The sequence below is a fragment of the Rana temporaria genome, chromosome 12 (assembly GCF_905171775.1).
Source record: "Rana temporaria chromosome 12, aRanTem1.1, whole genome shotgun sequence".
Classification (NCBI taxonomy): Eukaryota; Metazoa; Chordata; class Amphibia; order Anura; family Ranidae; genus Rana; species Rana temporaria.
Genome location: NC_053500.1, coordinates 18,510,341 through 18,526,577, shown reverse-complemented (window position 1 = coordinate 18,526,577; position 16,237 = coordinate 18,510,341). Strand labels below are relative to the sequence as shown.

Here is a 16,237-nt window from a genome sequence, read left to right as displayed (position 1 = left end):
GGACATATTAGGCTGATTATCCATTGGTAACATACATAGCTACTTCTTTAAATGATTTCCTACAATGCCATATTTTCGCTTTAAAGGGGAATAGTTTTACCTTCATGTGTCAATGTAGAGGGAGAATTAAAGGGTAACTAAATTCTTGTTTTTTTTTGTTTTTCTTTTTAAATAACAAACATGTCATACTTACCTCCTCTGTGCAGTTGGTTTTGCACAGAGTGGCCCTGATCCTCCTTTTCTGGGGTCCCTCAGCGGCGCTGGTGGCTCCTCCTCTTCTCGATTTCCCCTGTCCGAGAAGCACACTCCTTCGGGACACACGTGCGGGTGTGCTCCCGTGTCCTCCTGCTGCATCTATTGACGCAGACAGCAGGACTTGTCCCCCCACCCCGCGTCAGTGGATTTGATTGACAGCAGTGGGAGCCAATGGCTGCGTTGCTATCAATCTATCCAATCAGGACACGAGACACACAGCCATAGCTGGTGTGCTTGTCCCGGGGGTGAGAAAGACAGGGCTCAGGTAAGTAAAATGGGGGGGGGTCTGAGGGGCTGCAGCATGAGAGCAGGTTTTTCACCTTAACCACTTCAGCCCCGGACCCTTTCGCTGGTCAAAGACCAGGCCACTTTTTGAGATTCGGCACTGCGTCGCTTTAACTGACAATTGCGCGGTCGTGCGACGTGGCTACCAAACAAAATTGATGTCCTTTCTTTTTCACAAATAGAGCTTTCTTTTGGTGGTATTTGATTACCTCTGTGTTTTTAATTTTTTGTGCTATAAACAAAAATAGAGCGACAATTTAAAAAAAAACAAAAAAACAATATTTTTTACTTTTTGCTATAATAAATATCCCCCAAAAATATATGAAAAAACATATTTTTTTCCTGAGTTTAGGCCGATACGCATTCTTCTACATATTTTTGGTAAAAAATCACAATAAGCGTTTATTGATCGGTTTGCGCAAAAGTTATAGCGTCTACAAAATAGGGGATAGTTTTATGGCATTTTTATTAATATTTTTTTTTACTAGTAATGGCGGCGATCAGCGATTTTTATTGTGGCTGCGACATTATGGCGGACAAAAATTAGTGCTTTAAAAATGCACTGATTACTGTGAAAATGACACTGGCGGTGAAGGGGTTAACCACTAGGTGGCGTTGTAGGGGTTAAGTGTGCCCTGATGAGTGCTTCTAACTGTAGGGGGTATGGGCTACACGAGACAAGACAGTGATCACCACTTCCGATTACAGGAAGCGGTGATCACTGTCATTGTCACTAGGCAGAGCGGGTAAATGCTTGTTTACATAAGCATCTCCCTGCTCTATCTCTCCGTAAGATTATCGCGGGTATCCCGGCGGCGATTGAGTCCACGGGACCCGCGGTCAGACTCACAGAGAAGGCGGCAGGGTCACGAGCGTGCCGTTGCGGGCGCACATCGGGATCTTAAAGGGGAGGTACCTGTACGCCTTTATGCCTGTCCGTGCCATTCTGCCGACGTAAAAAGTCGTGAGATGGTCCTTAAGTGGTTAATGCATAGAATGCATTAAGGTGAAAAACCACAGGGGTTTACAACCCCTTTAATTTACATTCTAGTTATTTTAGTAATTTAATCACACAAGATTAAATGTTTGACCAACAAATAAGTCTGGTTGTGTTTGTAGTAGGGGTGAGGCCATCTTAATGTCTGCGTAAGTTTGCAATTATTAGGTAATACTTAAAAATGATGCGTCTATAGCCAAGGTAATAGCATTGATGAACTGTCACAACCTAGTTCTTAGCCATACCTTCCATCACTGCTAATGTCTAAAAAGGAACAATCCATATGGCTGGTTGTTATCTTCAACAGCTCTTCTTCTTTTTTTTTTTTTTTTTTTTTAACACCAGGGTCCTAAAAATAAGCTTTTTTAATAAACGCAGGATGTGCATTCACCGGGATCCATCAGCAACAAATTTTTTTTCCGTTATTTTTATTAACAATCTTGGAAGAAAGAGGGCTCACATACACAAGGGTTTAGCATGCTGTGTTTTAAATTTGTTACGATTGCGCTACTATGGCCTCCCATGTGTGGTAGGCCTTTCAAAGAGTAGCCATATATTAGTGAACGAGTGCCACAGTGCCAGATCTACTGCAGCACCAGTCATTTTGATGTACCGCGATCCACTGCAAAGAGTACATTTAACTAACCAGTCGTTTTATCAAACCCTAAAGCACAATGCATGCTGGAGATTGTGGAAGTGAGATTGAGATGCCAGCCCCCTTTTGACACTTGTCTAATGGCTCCAAGTGCTCTGAAAGTCTCCAACGGGGCAGGAGTGGAGTGTGTCATAGATGTGCAATCATGTATCTCCTGAATGTGCATGCTGTGGAGGGAAGGGGAAAAGACACCCCTGGGGGAGTAGTAGTGACTGACCAAAAAACCTAGCCTGGGTTTCAAATAAATCGCAACAAAGCAGTCCTCTATTGTGACCACACACAAATAACAGTCCAAAAGTGTAGAAAAAACTGCAAGGTTGAATTAAAAGTCCCAACTGTATGTGACCCTCTCTGTGAAAGGATAGAGACACCACCACCGATGTAAGGAGGAGGCTTACCAGATGGTGTTGACTTGGTAAGGTGTATGGTGATGACCCCAGATGATGACTGTTTAGTTGAAACGCGTTGGGTGGACCCATTTCACACACATCGCTCTTGCACTTTGTGATATGCCTATGATGTTCTTCCAAATGTGAGTGTTAATTTTTTAATCATTTTAATAAATACTACGGCTTCGTACACACGACCGTTTTCCTCGACAGAATCCATCAAGAAACTTGGTGGCAGAGCTTTTTTGCCGAGGAAAACGGTCGTGTGTATGTTTTTCATGGAGGAAACTGTTGAGGAACTCGACGAGAAAAAAAGAGAACAAGTTCTCTTTTTCCTCGACGGGAGTCTCAATTTCCTCGTCGTGTTCCTTGTCAGGCTGGTTTTCGACGAGAAACACGGTTGTGTGTATGCTTAGAAACCCGCGCATGCTCAGAATAAAGTATGAGACGGGAGCGCACCTTCGGTAAAAGTAGGGTTTGTAATGGAGATAGCACATTTGTCACGCTGTAACAGACTGAAAAGTGCAAATCGTCTCCTACCAAACTTTTACTTAACACGCAGTAACATGAGATTAGCAAAAGCAGCACCAAGGGTTGTGCCAGTGGAATCAAACATCCCCTGCCGTCGTATGTGTTGTACGTCACTGCGTTTGAGGACAACGAGATTTTGTCTTGACAGTGTGTACGCAAAGAAAGCTTGTCAAGTTTCTCGACAAGCCTAACAAGGAACTCGTCGAGGAAAACGATGTTTCATTTACGACGAGTTCCTTGGTCGTGTGTACGAGGCCTACCTTGTACGTATCACACTATGTGAGTTTTTTTCCCATTACGCATGTTATGTGGTTACCGTATCTCTGGCTCCAACAGGACTACATGTATTTACACTTCCTGGTGTTTACTGGAATTTGCGGTGCAGACTGATATGCGGATTCAGGACCAGCTGGATACATCTTGCTGACTGATAATATAAGCCTGTTTTGACTTGGGTGGTATACACCGTACCAAGTCAACACCATCTGGTAAGCCTCCTTCTTACATCGGTGGTGGTGTCTCTATCCTTTCACAGAGAGGGTCACATACATGTGGGACTTTTACTTCAACCTTGCAGTTTTTTCTACACTTTTGGACTGTTATTTGTGTGTGGTCACAATAGAGGACTGCTTTGTTCCGATTTATTTGTTATATATATATATATATATATATATATATGTATCTTTTTTTTTTTACGGATCACACTAAGTCGCTTGGTGTCACTGAAATTTAGATTGCATAAATATGTATGTTTGTAAAGTTTAGCAGCCACACTCCTCTGCATTCACCCAGTGGACATTTGGAAAAATTCAGCCCGGCCACTTATTCTGGCAGCCTGCATAGAAGTATGGTGGTTGTGGAAGGCAGCTGACTCCTCAAACCTTGAGATCTCTGGATTTTGGAGGTGAGTGCCATGTACTACACCCTGATCCCAGGATCTTTTCTTGCAGGAGTCCCCCTTGACTGCTGAGAAGCGTAAGCTAGTTTTGACCAACTAATGGCTGAATAAGTTGCAAATAGGGCAAGGCCACAGCTTTATTGAACTTTCCATATGTAACAACATTCAAAGTACCACATAACAATGCCAGTCACAGTAATACCATGAGCAGCTATAACAAAAACCTAGATTGTCTAAGAGGCCACACCATCAGTATGACCACAAAATTCAACTTGAGGTCATAGCCCATAAAGCGACATGGATTGCTGGCAATAAAGCTGTGATGAAACTCATAACGGGCAGGTGGGTGGGCAACTCTTGTGAAGTCTGAATCTCCTCAGAGAAGTGGGACGTGCCCCTGCGTAGCCTTGTTCTAAAGTTCAGGCTCCACCAAGTCACCTAATGCCAATCCTAACAGAACCACTTACACTCCCTGTTTTAGGTTGGCGCTCACGTAGATGCTAAGCTTCCAGTAGTCATGGCTCCCTTTCCCTAGTAGTTCAAGGGGCCTTCATTACGGGAAAAGTACTCCTTTCCTATAAAACTATATATATAATAAGAAAATCTGCAGTAATCTTCCCCTCTACCATTTTAATGTTAATTGCATTGTTTTGTTATCTATAAGCTTGAACAATAAATAGTTGCACTTAAAGTTCCGCTTTGCTCAGTTTGATGGTGTGGGGGAACTGAGGGTGAACTTCACTGCTGAATCAAGCTGCAATGTGTTTAGAAGCAACATCAGACCACAACTAAATATTACTTTATTGTGCTACATGTTAGACTTTGGAGGATTTTGTTCTAAACAGTGCATCCAAAAAAACAAAACTCAGATGCATTGTATGGGGGATCTAGTGTGAATTGTCCCTCAATGTAACTCAGGATCTTTTGCACGATGGGGTCCCTTTCCTAATTTCCTTCTAGTTACTCATCTGTGAATAGCTGTAAGAACTATCGAGGTAGCTTTCTATTAGTCTTCAGTGCCACAATTGCCACCTTTCTCAGGATATCCAGGTACCTAACAGGTATCCTTTCCCACTTCCGGGAGTCCGGGCCGCGGCCTGTGACGTCATCACGGCCAATAGTAGAGAGGAGTGGGGTCTCGCGCATGCGCAGTAGGGTTCTCGGTGTGAAGCCAAAAGGCTACACTGCCGGGTTCCCTTACCCGCAATGACAGCGACAGCACCCGCAAGCTGATGGAATCATCAGCTGCGGGTGCCGACATCGCTGGACTAAAGGACAGGTAAGTGTCCATTTATTAAAAGCTAGCAGCTGCAGTATGTGTGTGTTTTTTTGGGAGGTGGAACACCCCTTTAATACTGGTTGTTTAAAAGAGAAGTAAGCTTTTTGTGGCAATGTTTCTCTTCTGGATCTAAGGACTGCATTTACTTTGCTCTCCTGTGACCCAGAGTCAGCTAATAGCGTGTGATTGCCCACTATCAGCTGACATCACAGAGCAGCTCCAGGCTCTGGAAGGATCCCAACCATATTGTTGGGATCCACCCAGCTGCCTGATTGACAGCTGGCTCCAGCTCTTAGCCCAAGCCAGCTGTGCCCACCCCCCTTACCAGCCCTGTACTCCAGTGAGCGCTGAAGAGGCAGAGAGACTAACAATCATCCCTCTTCATTCAGAGCTGACAAAGAACGGAGCAATCAGTGGTCATATGAACGCCCAGTTCTCTGGCTTATAACCAGCGGGAGACAGCTGCAACATGGAGGTGAGTACATGTGTTTGAGTTTTTTCATATAGCCCAAACTTTTCCTTTAAGTGAAGTTTTCAAGGAAGCAGACGGACGACGCCATTTACTGGTAACTCCAATATCTGGAACTGCAAGACACGTGCCCTGTTTGGGGGACATACTTCTTTATATATCCATATGGACATGCCACTGGTGTGGAATGTAAAGAAGTATGTATCCCAGGTGGAGGTTAGCGGCAATAGAAGGAAAAATCACTGGAAAGCTTTGATTCAGCATGTCAGCGGACAGGAGAGTTGTGGATGGAAGGAGAATCTGGCACACACTGGTGATGGAAACAGATTGCATACTATTGCTACTAGTCACTGTTAATGGAGGACAATCCCAGTCCCTCCAATGTCCCTCAGTTCAGTTATAATTCAGACATCAGAATCAATATTTATTAAGGAACAGAATTTTTATTTATTTTTTAACTTTTTTTTCTTTAATTAGGGGTTTATATTTTGACACATAAGTTCACATATAAAAGCAAAGGGTGTCTCAAAACTATTTTAAGATACCATTATAGCCACTTTCATATTTCAGATGCAATATAAGAGAAAAGTAAGAGGATCTTCAGAAAAGGCAACACTTATACAGTAGTGATTTTAAATGTAATATTAAGTAAGGGTCTCTGGAAGCACGCACACACAAGAAAAGGGAGATCCTCCAATGAACATGGCAGGCAATAAAACTATTTATGATTGGGCCCCAGAGCAAACTTATAAACTCCTGGAGGCTTCAGGATTCATGTAAAAAAGGTTTTTGAAGTTTAAATTTTTTGGGAAATGTTTTGGAACATAAAGAAATAAAAAAAGAAAACTATGTCATTATGTGACTGGTATGTCAGTAATCAGGGATACTGACTGGTGACGTTATATAAAAAAAAAAGATCTAAATAATTTTTTATTACATTTTTTTCTCTTTTAACTTTTTTTTCTTTTGTTACTATTATTTTTTTTTACATCCCGTCATCAGAGTAGCCGGGACACTTTACTACTCTAGGGGGGGGGTCAGGGATTTTTATTTACAGTGTTATTGCTGATGATAACTATATAAACCATAGCTATATAAGCAATAGCTCTATCTGTTATGAATGGGTTTCCCGCCATTCATGAACAGCTTCCTTGAGGTTGTGATCTGTGATTGGCTACAGCTAATCACATGATACAGGTGAAAAAAAATAATAATAATAAGTTGTATTCAATTTTTTTTAAATCTTGTTTTCTTTTTTTTGTGTTTTTTTTTTCTTGCATACTTTCATCAGAGTAGTTTAGTGTCGCCATAGTGGCTAGGGGAGATCTTTAATTATTTCATTCATGGGCATGCACTGCTTTAAGACCACTGGTGGCCCCCAATATTGACAGCTTTGACATGTAGAGGAAGCTAAATACATACCAGGTGAATCAAAACAAAAGGTTTTTTACACTTTTGCCGCATCCACACGACACGTTTTTCATGACGAGAAAAATGCAATTTTTTTTAATCGGTCGCTAAAAACGATCGTGTTTATGTTCCAGAGAAGGGAAATCTGCATAATCAGCCCAAAGGGTGGCGCCATTCGAATGGAACTTCCCCTTTAAAGTGCCGTTGTACGTGTTGTACGTCACCGCGCTTTGCTCAAGCATTTTTTATCACGATCGTGTGTATGCAAGGCAGGATTGAAAGGAATCACGTCGAGAAAAACTTCGTTTTTTTCCATGACATGAAAAACGGTAGTGTGTACGCAGCATTACAGTTCAGCTTCTTTAGCAAACAACCACATTCTGAGTAAAAAAGCTTGTCCTTTGCCAGCACACTACACAGAAGGACCATTGCTAGCTATGTGGAAGCAGCAGTCCTTTTCCAGAAATCCGACAACTGCTGTCTCAGGGCTTTAATTATGCAGTAATTATGCAGTCTGCAAAGCTTATGCTGATTGGAGCACCCTAGATCTGGTTCAACTTGAGTTGTGGCAGATCTATGCAGAGAGACCACTGCTTCAACAGAGAGAACGAGCGTCATTCTCTGCAGCATGCTGGCGGGGGGCTTTTCTTCTCTGTAGCTGTGTACTATGTAGGCTGTGGCTATTTCCTAAAGAAAGTTAACTGTAAGATGTTTAACACCATTTGTTTGAGGTGCTTGGAATGTATTTAGCTGATGAAAACTGAAAGTTGGGTTTTAAGAGGGTCAGCATAACAGACGGACATTTAGCATTTCCAACGTTTCCAGAAGGAGAGGTCACTAATGGCAGCCTCAATGTTTTTCTCATGGCTGGTTTTACATTAAAAAAAAATAAAATAAAATGGATGTATCTGCTCCCAAAGCTGGCACAGAACTGGTACATTGGGTTTTATTAAAAAAAGAAAAAAGGCTCATAAAATGTGCGTGGAATTGAAAAAATCATGCAGTTTAATTAACATACCTGCATGCGGCTGCACCATTGTACAGAAATGAAACTCACAGCTGTCTCACAGTGTTTTGCTTCAGTAGTGAAAGGATCAATTAAAAGGAAAAAAAAAATGAAGTTATGAAAGGATAAGACAGGGAGAAAAGTCCTGACCCAGCAGACTGGGAGAAGAGTCAATTGATGATCTTGTACGCGTGTGTGTGTGTGTGTGTGTATTGTTGTACCACTTTGACTGTGTCAGCAGGTGGAACCTCTCTCATCAGGACATTAAATATTCAAAGAGCTGACTGCGGCAGGGCCAGAGAGAGGATCCACAAGGAAGGAATATGTTGTGTCCAGCTTTATTTCCAAAAGGAAAATAAAATAAAAATGAAGGCCGGCATTTACACAGCTGTCAATTGGGACATCACTGGGTTGTAAAGCTGTGTATCTGAAAAATTAATGTTTTTTTTTTTTTTTACAAGGATCTGTACACTAGTTATTATTTATGGCAGAAAGTAAAAAAAAATATGAATCAAATGTAGAGATAATGTAACTTGCTTCTTCGCTCCTAAGGTCCACATTGCTCCTTTTTATGTTTCTTTATATTAGCATACACAGTGATGTGTCTTGATGTTCATGCTTTTTCTTAAGTACAATCTGTACATATACCAAGGAGACCTCAAAGGCCAAATATTACCCGAAACTGTATTTGAGGGCGGTCAGTAGAAACTTGAAGCACGTTGGTCTCTTCCATCTCTTTTCCATTAAAAAAAAATGTTCTGTCAATATTTACGGCAATCCCAACTAAATGATAGTGTCGCCCTTCCCGATGGATTTACCATAATCCTTAATATTGCCATTTTTTGAGGGAGTCCAGTTATGAGAGAATAACACCTTTGTTCTCTCTGTTTGGTCTTTTGAGAAGGAGCAGAGATAAAAACCACTATGAGGAAATCCACTGGAGACCCTATGAGGTGCCAGAAGCTAAAAGGAGATCAACTATCAACTCAACTATGCCAGCCAAGTATCAATATTATTATGCAATAATTGTTGCGCTGTTATAATCGCCATTTTAGCAATTGTGATTTTAACATTGTGTAAAAAAAAAAAAAAGTTATGGCTTGAGTGTCAGGCCCCGTACACACGACCGAGTTTCTCGGCAGAATTCAGCCAGAAACTCGGTCGGAGCTGGATTCTGCGTGTGTACACTTTTCAGCGAGGAACCCGTCGAGGAACTCGTCGGGCCGAAAAGAGAACATGTTCTCTATTTCCTCGTTGTTCAATGAGGAAAGTCGGCCCGCCGAGCTCCTCGGCGGCTTCCACACTGAACTCGCCGAGGAACTCGATGTGTTTGGCACGGCGAGTTCCTCGGTCGTGTGTACGGGGCCTCATAGGCGCAGCCGACTGGAAATCAAAAGGAGGCTTAGTGTTTTTTTTGGCTCTGTAAGTTCCATGATCGGAATTCATAGCAAGGCTAGGAGCACAGGGCGCTTTCTCCTCAGAACGAGGATCAAATCGCGGATACGCCAGGCCATAGCCTTCACTGGTTGTCACCCTTTATAAGGTGCAATGATTGGACAAGGGCTCCTTAGCCCCGGACATAACCTCCTTTGGTTGTCACGCTTTATAAGGCGTGATGATTGGGCACGGCTCCTTAGTCCCAGACGTTCAGTTATGACGAAACGCGCCAGTCGCGTTCTTATATCCAAGAAGCGATCTTTCTATTTTCCCAGGGTGGCTGCTATACACAAGCGCTTTGATACTTTATAATCTGCGAGTGTTAGGCCTCGTACACACGACCGAGTTTCTCGGCAAAAACAAGCAAGAAACTTGCTGGGATTTTTTTTTTGCAGAGGAAACCGGTCGTGTGTACATTTTTTGAGAGCATGTCTTCTTTTTCCTCAACGGGAATGGAGAAACTTGCCTTGTCGAGTTCCTCGACAGCCTAACAAGGAACTCGACAAGGAAAACGATGTGTTTCGCCCGTAGAGTTCCTCGTCGTGTGTACGAGGCTTCACTCTTTGTTTTAAATAAACATTCCAGCAGTTTTACACTGCGTGGCACTGTTATTTTTTTATTTAGTTAATGTTAGTGATTGACCACGAGTTTACATGTTGGACACACCCAGGGAGTTATATATGATATGTTAATTACCTGTTCGTTCCAAGGGGAGAGTGTAATGCTTCGTTTCTATCTATTAAGGTTCTTGCGGTAAAACCAAGGAAGCTTAGACTTCTGTAGTGTATCAATGCTTTCCTAAACGGAAAAGCTGCATACAATTGTAGGATGCACAATACAACACAATTCATAGCTTACAAAATATATGCCTACAAATAAAAGCATGTATGCATTAAGTAAACTAAACAGTTACTCCACTTAGGGGTCAGGATGTAATGTCCTTCACGGTTCCTTGCTCAGTCCAACTTAAAAGTTCTCCAAAGCTCTGCAGCTCCTGGCATCCATGTCGTCCTTCCAAACACATCTGTTTTCCGAACACATCTCTTTCAAAAGCTAAATCTCCTCCCCCTAACTGCTGCTTACATCACTTCCTGTTGACAACTTCCTGTCTCAGCACCAAAACCTATCCATCTGGTTTATTTACATATCAATGGAGGGGTACCCACGGTATGGGGTTCCATTTAATCCCTAAGCCTGTATGCCCCTATTTATGGTGGTGGATCATAGCATAATTGAGCATGTCATGGATGGTTGTATGGTGATTCTCATCAAAGAGGATTTTAGGATTGTCACCATGGTGTTAACATTTTGGACTATATATTATTTTCTGCATAAACATTTGTGCTTTCATATTTACTTTATTTCACATTAAGCTCTGCACTACATTTGTATGTAATTGTTGCGCTGAGCCTATAAAATGTAAACTAAAAAAATGAAAACAAACATCGCTATATTTAATATATAAGTGCATAGATTAAGATGTGACTATATAAACACCATTAGCGATATCACACATAAATAGGTCCCAAAAAGTCCATCCAAGTGAATAATCCACTTACAATGCCCCCAGAGAGATCCACCTTCATGCCACACATAGCCTCTTACGAGACAGGGAGATCCCACATTATAGTAGGTGGTCTAAAGATGCATTAGAATGTGTGGACACTGCTGCAGCCAATGCATCCAGCAATAGGGAGACCACAGGACACACCAACAGGGAGACTGGTCAGGTTACCTCAAATCGCGCCACAGATGTTAATCAGGCAAAAGAAACACATAAAAGCCTTCCATACTGCTTGTTTTATAGATAAAAAAAAGTGTAGTGCCAATCAAAATATATAAATGAATAAATAAATAAATACGTGAAAACTAAAATGAATAAATACGTAAAAAGTTGATAAATAAAGTGCTCAAATATTGATAGTGAACAATGTAAATAGAAATGTCCCCATAAGCACACTATGAAAGTCTATATGCAGGAAATTCAAAACAGGTGCAAAAATGAAAAGACTATCTGTCTGTGATCAAACTTCGGTGTTGACAAAGTTCAAAATATAGCGACGACTTCAAACCATGCAGATCTGTGCAAGTGAAGAAGTGATGAAGTGAAGGGAACCACCCCACAGGTAAAAGGCTTACCAGAACGTATGGACCCTAGAGAACCTACGTTCAATGGGTCAAAAAGGCTTGCATGGTGGAACCACAATGTAATTTGGGCGATCCTATGGACTTCAGGATGCTGTGCCAGAGATGACAAAACACCAGCAGTATGAAAAGAATCTCATGGAAAGGTGACTTCCTAGTGGGTTGTCTCATAGAAAATGATGGTCCAGGGAATCCCAAATAGATGTAGAAGGGTTGTGTCATATAATAGAAGAATAAAAAATGGCCACATAGCGTAACTCTATATTACATATCAAAAGTTGATGAATGAAGTCAAAACACTTACATTTGTAATGATATTCAAGCCTCAGATGATGTCATGGCGGACGAAACGCGTCGGGGGAACTCCACTGTTGCCACATTTTATACAAAGCGCTTGAATATCATCACAAACGTAAGTGTTTTGACTTCATTAAACTTTTGATATGACATAGACTTTCATAGTGTGCTTATGGGGACATTTCTATTTACATTGTTCACTATCAGTATTTGAGCACTTTATTTATCAAGTTTTTATGTATTTATTCATTTTAGTTTTCACGTATTTATTTATTTATTAATTTATATATTTTGATTAGCGCTACACTTTTTTTGTTTCCACATTGTTGCAATTTGTCTAATTGGTGTGTCAGTAGCTTACCCTTAATGCAGCGCGGAATTATTCTGTATACCATTCTTGTTTTATTGATAAAAATAACTGTGTATCTACTCACAATCTCTCCATATTATTGCGCATGTCAAAAAGATAACAATGCTGCTGGTTCTGGCTCCAGCGTGCGCAATGACATCAACACAGGCACTGACGCGTTTCCTCCAAATAGACATTCTCAAGGGGTATCAATATGACCCGGAGTTGACCTTCTGCATATTACATACTGGGCCTGAAAATTACATTGCTGGTAGCCGATATGAAAAGCACAAAATGGTTATTATTTTGATCATGTTCTAGCCTTGTGTTTTGCTCTGTAAAATGCAGTTTAGGAAACCTAGAAGCCTTCAGCCTTCTGCTAAGTAAAATCAGAAAGAAGGTCCACTGCATTCACCAAATCCAGAGATCTGAAGATTTATCTAGCTTCTCTGGGTGGTCCTATAACCTCTCATTACATGAATAAGTTGTGCAACTTACCTTTCACTGCCCAGTGTGTGTGTGTGTGTGTGTGTGTGTTGGAAATACAGAGGTGCTGGAACAGGAAACACATTGGCCTGAATCTTTTTACAGATTTGGGTGCAGTGGTTCAAGGTCAGGTTATTTGCAATTACAGGAAATTTGCAAGCAGGCCAGTCAGTTTGATTCAGTTTGGTTTTGACATTTAACAAGTTAAATCGGTACTAAACACTAGACATTGTCTGAAAAAAGGGAACAAAAAAAAGCCCCAGTACCTTTCATTGTCCCCGTCCCCAAAATCTCACCTGTGTTCTGTTGTCACTGCCCCCGGTCCTCACTACTTTTTTGATCATCCTGGTTCTGGAGGTAGGTACTGAGGGCACTGGAGCCACAGGGAGGAGAGGAGGAAGCATGGCCTTGGCTTGCTGAACGCTGTGTATGCCTGTGGTTGAAGGAAAGAGAATGTATGGGAAGGCCTTAGGTAGGAAATGAAGAAGTATATTCTGTTTCTAGGACCTAGAGCCATAGAACTGAAGTCATTAGATTCACGTGACAGCCAGAAACTAGGATATTAAAGGATCACTACAGTTTAAAAAAAAAAATGTTAAATAACAAATGTTATACTTACCTCCACTGTGCAGCTCGTTTTGCACAGAGTGGCCCTGATCCACGTCTTCTGGGGTCCCTCAGAGGCTGTCTCGGCTCCCCCTACGCAAGGACTCAACACCTTCATGAGAACGAGCTCGCATGGTGTTGAGTTATTGCAGGCGCGCTCTAGTGATACAGCGACGGCCATAGCCACCCACTGTATCACTCGGCCCAGCGCGCTGCATCATTGCATGTGATTGACAGCAGCGCAAGCCAGTGGCTATGCTGCTTTCAATCAACCAATGAATGAGCCAGGAAGACGGCCGAGAAGCCTCCGCGTTCACGGTGCGGGACTTTCAAAGGGGTCAGGTAAGTAAAGGGGGGCTCGGGGCGGCCGCTAATCAGCAGATGTTTTTTCACATTAATGCATACAATGCATTAGGGTGAAAAAACTTTTACCTTTACAACCCCTTTAAGGAGAGTAAGCAATGGCAGTTTTCAGGTTGCCCTCAGCAAAGGTAGGAGGTGAGTTGTTTCCCACCAGCAATACAATGTCCTAAATTATTAAATCCGTGCATAGGGTGTGAAATACATACCACTGTCTGCTAGCAATGCTACAAGTCAATGTTTAATGTATAGAGATGGACTGAGATTCCCATGGTGCAAAATTCCTAAAAGTCTCTGGAAAATGAAGGAGTTCACATGAGACTGAACATAGATGCTGGAAAACTTCAAGCATTTAATAATTACTGTTCCCTTTAAAGAGGCAAAAATAAATTCACCTAATTCAGTTATAGCAGATGGAAATCCTAGCCAAATGAGATTAAAGCCTTACTAAAACCACAACAGCCTGCATATGCAGTAAAGCATGCTTGTCATACTCACTGTTGAACCTAATGCCCTGTACACACGATTGGAATTTCCTGACAGAATTCCGTTCAAGCTGTCTTGCATACACACTGTCACGCCAAATTCCAACCATCCAAAATGCGGTGACGTACAACACTACGACGAGCCGAGAAAAATGAAGTTCAATGCTTCCGAGCATGCGTCAACTTGATTCTAAGCATGCATGTTTTTTTCTCTGTCGGAGTTCCGCTGCTGTCTTAGCCAATCGCTGGAGGAAGATCGGGCTCAGGTAAGTATTAAGGGGGCTGCTGCACAGAGAAGTTTTTTTTTTACCTTCATACATAGAATGCATGAAGGTAAAAAAGGGATTGAGCCTTCACAACCACTTTAAAAGCAAAGAAAATTTAGAATTACTTTCAAATTACTTTTGTCGTTTGTTCGAAAATCTACCAGTGCATGGCCAGCTTTAGGACATGTGAAGAATGTTGCTGGAAGTTCAGTATTGAGAAGTAGAAATATCCAGTGCACCGGTTGAGCCCTTTTATAGTACAAAAAAAGCAAATAATCACTACTGTTAACATTATATTAATATTAAAAATGTTCACTTGCTTTTAACAGTCGGTTTTAAGGTTGGGTTCACACCGTCACTACATGCGGCCCACAGCAGGGGTCCGGTGCGTGCTGGATCACCGGTTCAGGTCTGATTCCAGCCCGAATTTTGGGCTGAAATCGAACATGAGACGCAACAAAAAAGGCATGCGTTTTTCCGGCACACCGAACACGCTGTGGAGATATGTGAACCGGCTCCATAGAGAGCCAGTCACATTCTCCTGCTATGCGAATTGAATGCGGAAGAAAACCACATCCAATTCGCATAGGTGTGAACCCGGCCTCAAATTAATGTAATTTCTGAACGAAAACCATATACACTGTCTGAAATTTTTTTGAATTTTTCTTTTTATCAATGGTTTAAAAACGTTTATGAGCATTTGCCGTTTTTGTGGTCAGCAATTTTAGGGCGTTCAGAAAACAGCCCATAAACTCCACTGCTGATAAACGTCCAAAAACTTCCATGTGTGCATGGACACATAGGATAACATAGAGTGGAGTTTATGAGCTTCAGTGTGCATGGAGCCTATGAGTGAGAGATGCATGTTCTTTAACTACCACAACGCTTATGCCCCGTACATACGATCGGAATTTCCGATGGCCTAAAATCCGATGGAATTTTTCGTCGGAATTCTGTTCAAGCTGTCTTGCATACACACTGTCAGACCAAATTCCGACAGTCCAAAACACGGTTAACGTAAAACACTACGACGAGCCGAGAAAAATTAAGTTCAATGCTTCCGAGCATGCGTCTACTTGATTCCAAGCATGCGTGGGTTTTTTCTCCGTCAGAGTTGCACACAGACGATAGGAATTTCCTATAGGTTTTTTTTCCATCGGAAAAAAATAAAACATGTTATATTTCTAGAATAATAAATCAGATCATCACAGAGTGGAACTGTGGATATGAAAACATAATGAAATGCCACGTCCCGTCAACTAGAATTGAAAAAAGTGATATATATACACGGAAATATACATGTGTATAGAGCGGATGATGGACTTTAAAGGCGTAATACATTTAAAAAATTGGATATTTATTAAGAAGGTACAAAAATTTATTGAAAAACATAAATTACATAAAAGGCCATAAAACGGAGGCCTAAAATTACAGAAACATTGGCATAACAGACCATCTACTGCATAAGAGTACAATACAAGGAATCAACAGGAGTGGAAGACTCGCAACCACTTATCATATATATTTTCAATTTCATATGATAAGTGGTTGCGAGTCTTCCACTCCTGTTGATTCCTTGTATTGTACTCTTATGCAGTAGAAGGTCTGTTATGCCAATGTTTCTGTAATTTG

General features: G+C 41.5%; 1 protein-coding gene and 1 long non-coding RNA gene across 4 annotated transcripts in view; one reads left to right on the top strand and one right to left on the bottom strand.

The window, feature by feature from the left end:
• The window catches only part of LOC120919525, a 112,321-nt gene that overhangs the window by 19,746 nt on the left and 76,338 nt on the right, over window positions 1-16,237 (top strand). The window lies entirely within an intron of this gene.
• The window catches only part of LOC120919526, a 120,208-nt gene continuing 117,120 nt past the window's right edge, over window positions 13,150-16,237 (bottom strand). Inside the window, exon 3 of the long non-coding RNA XR_005744580.1 lies at window positions 13,150-13,321. This is a non-coding gene — a long non-coding RNA (uncharacterized LOC120919526). The remainder of the gene's footprint in view (window positions 13,322-16,237) is intronic.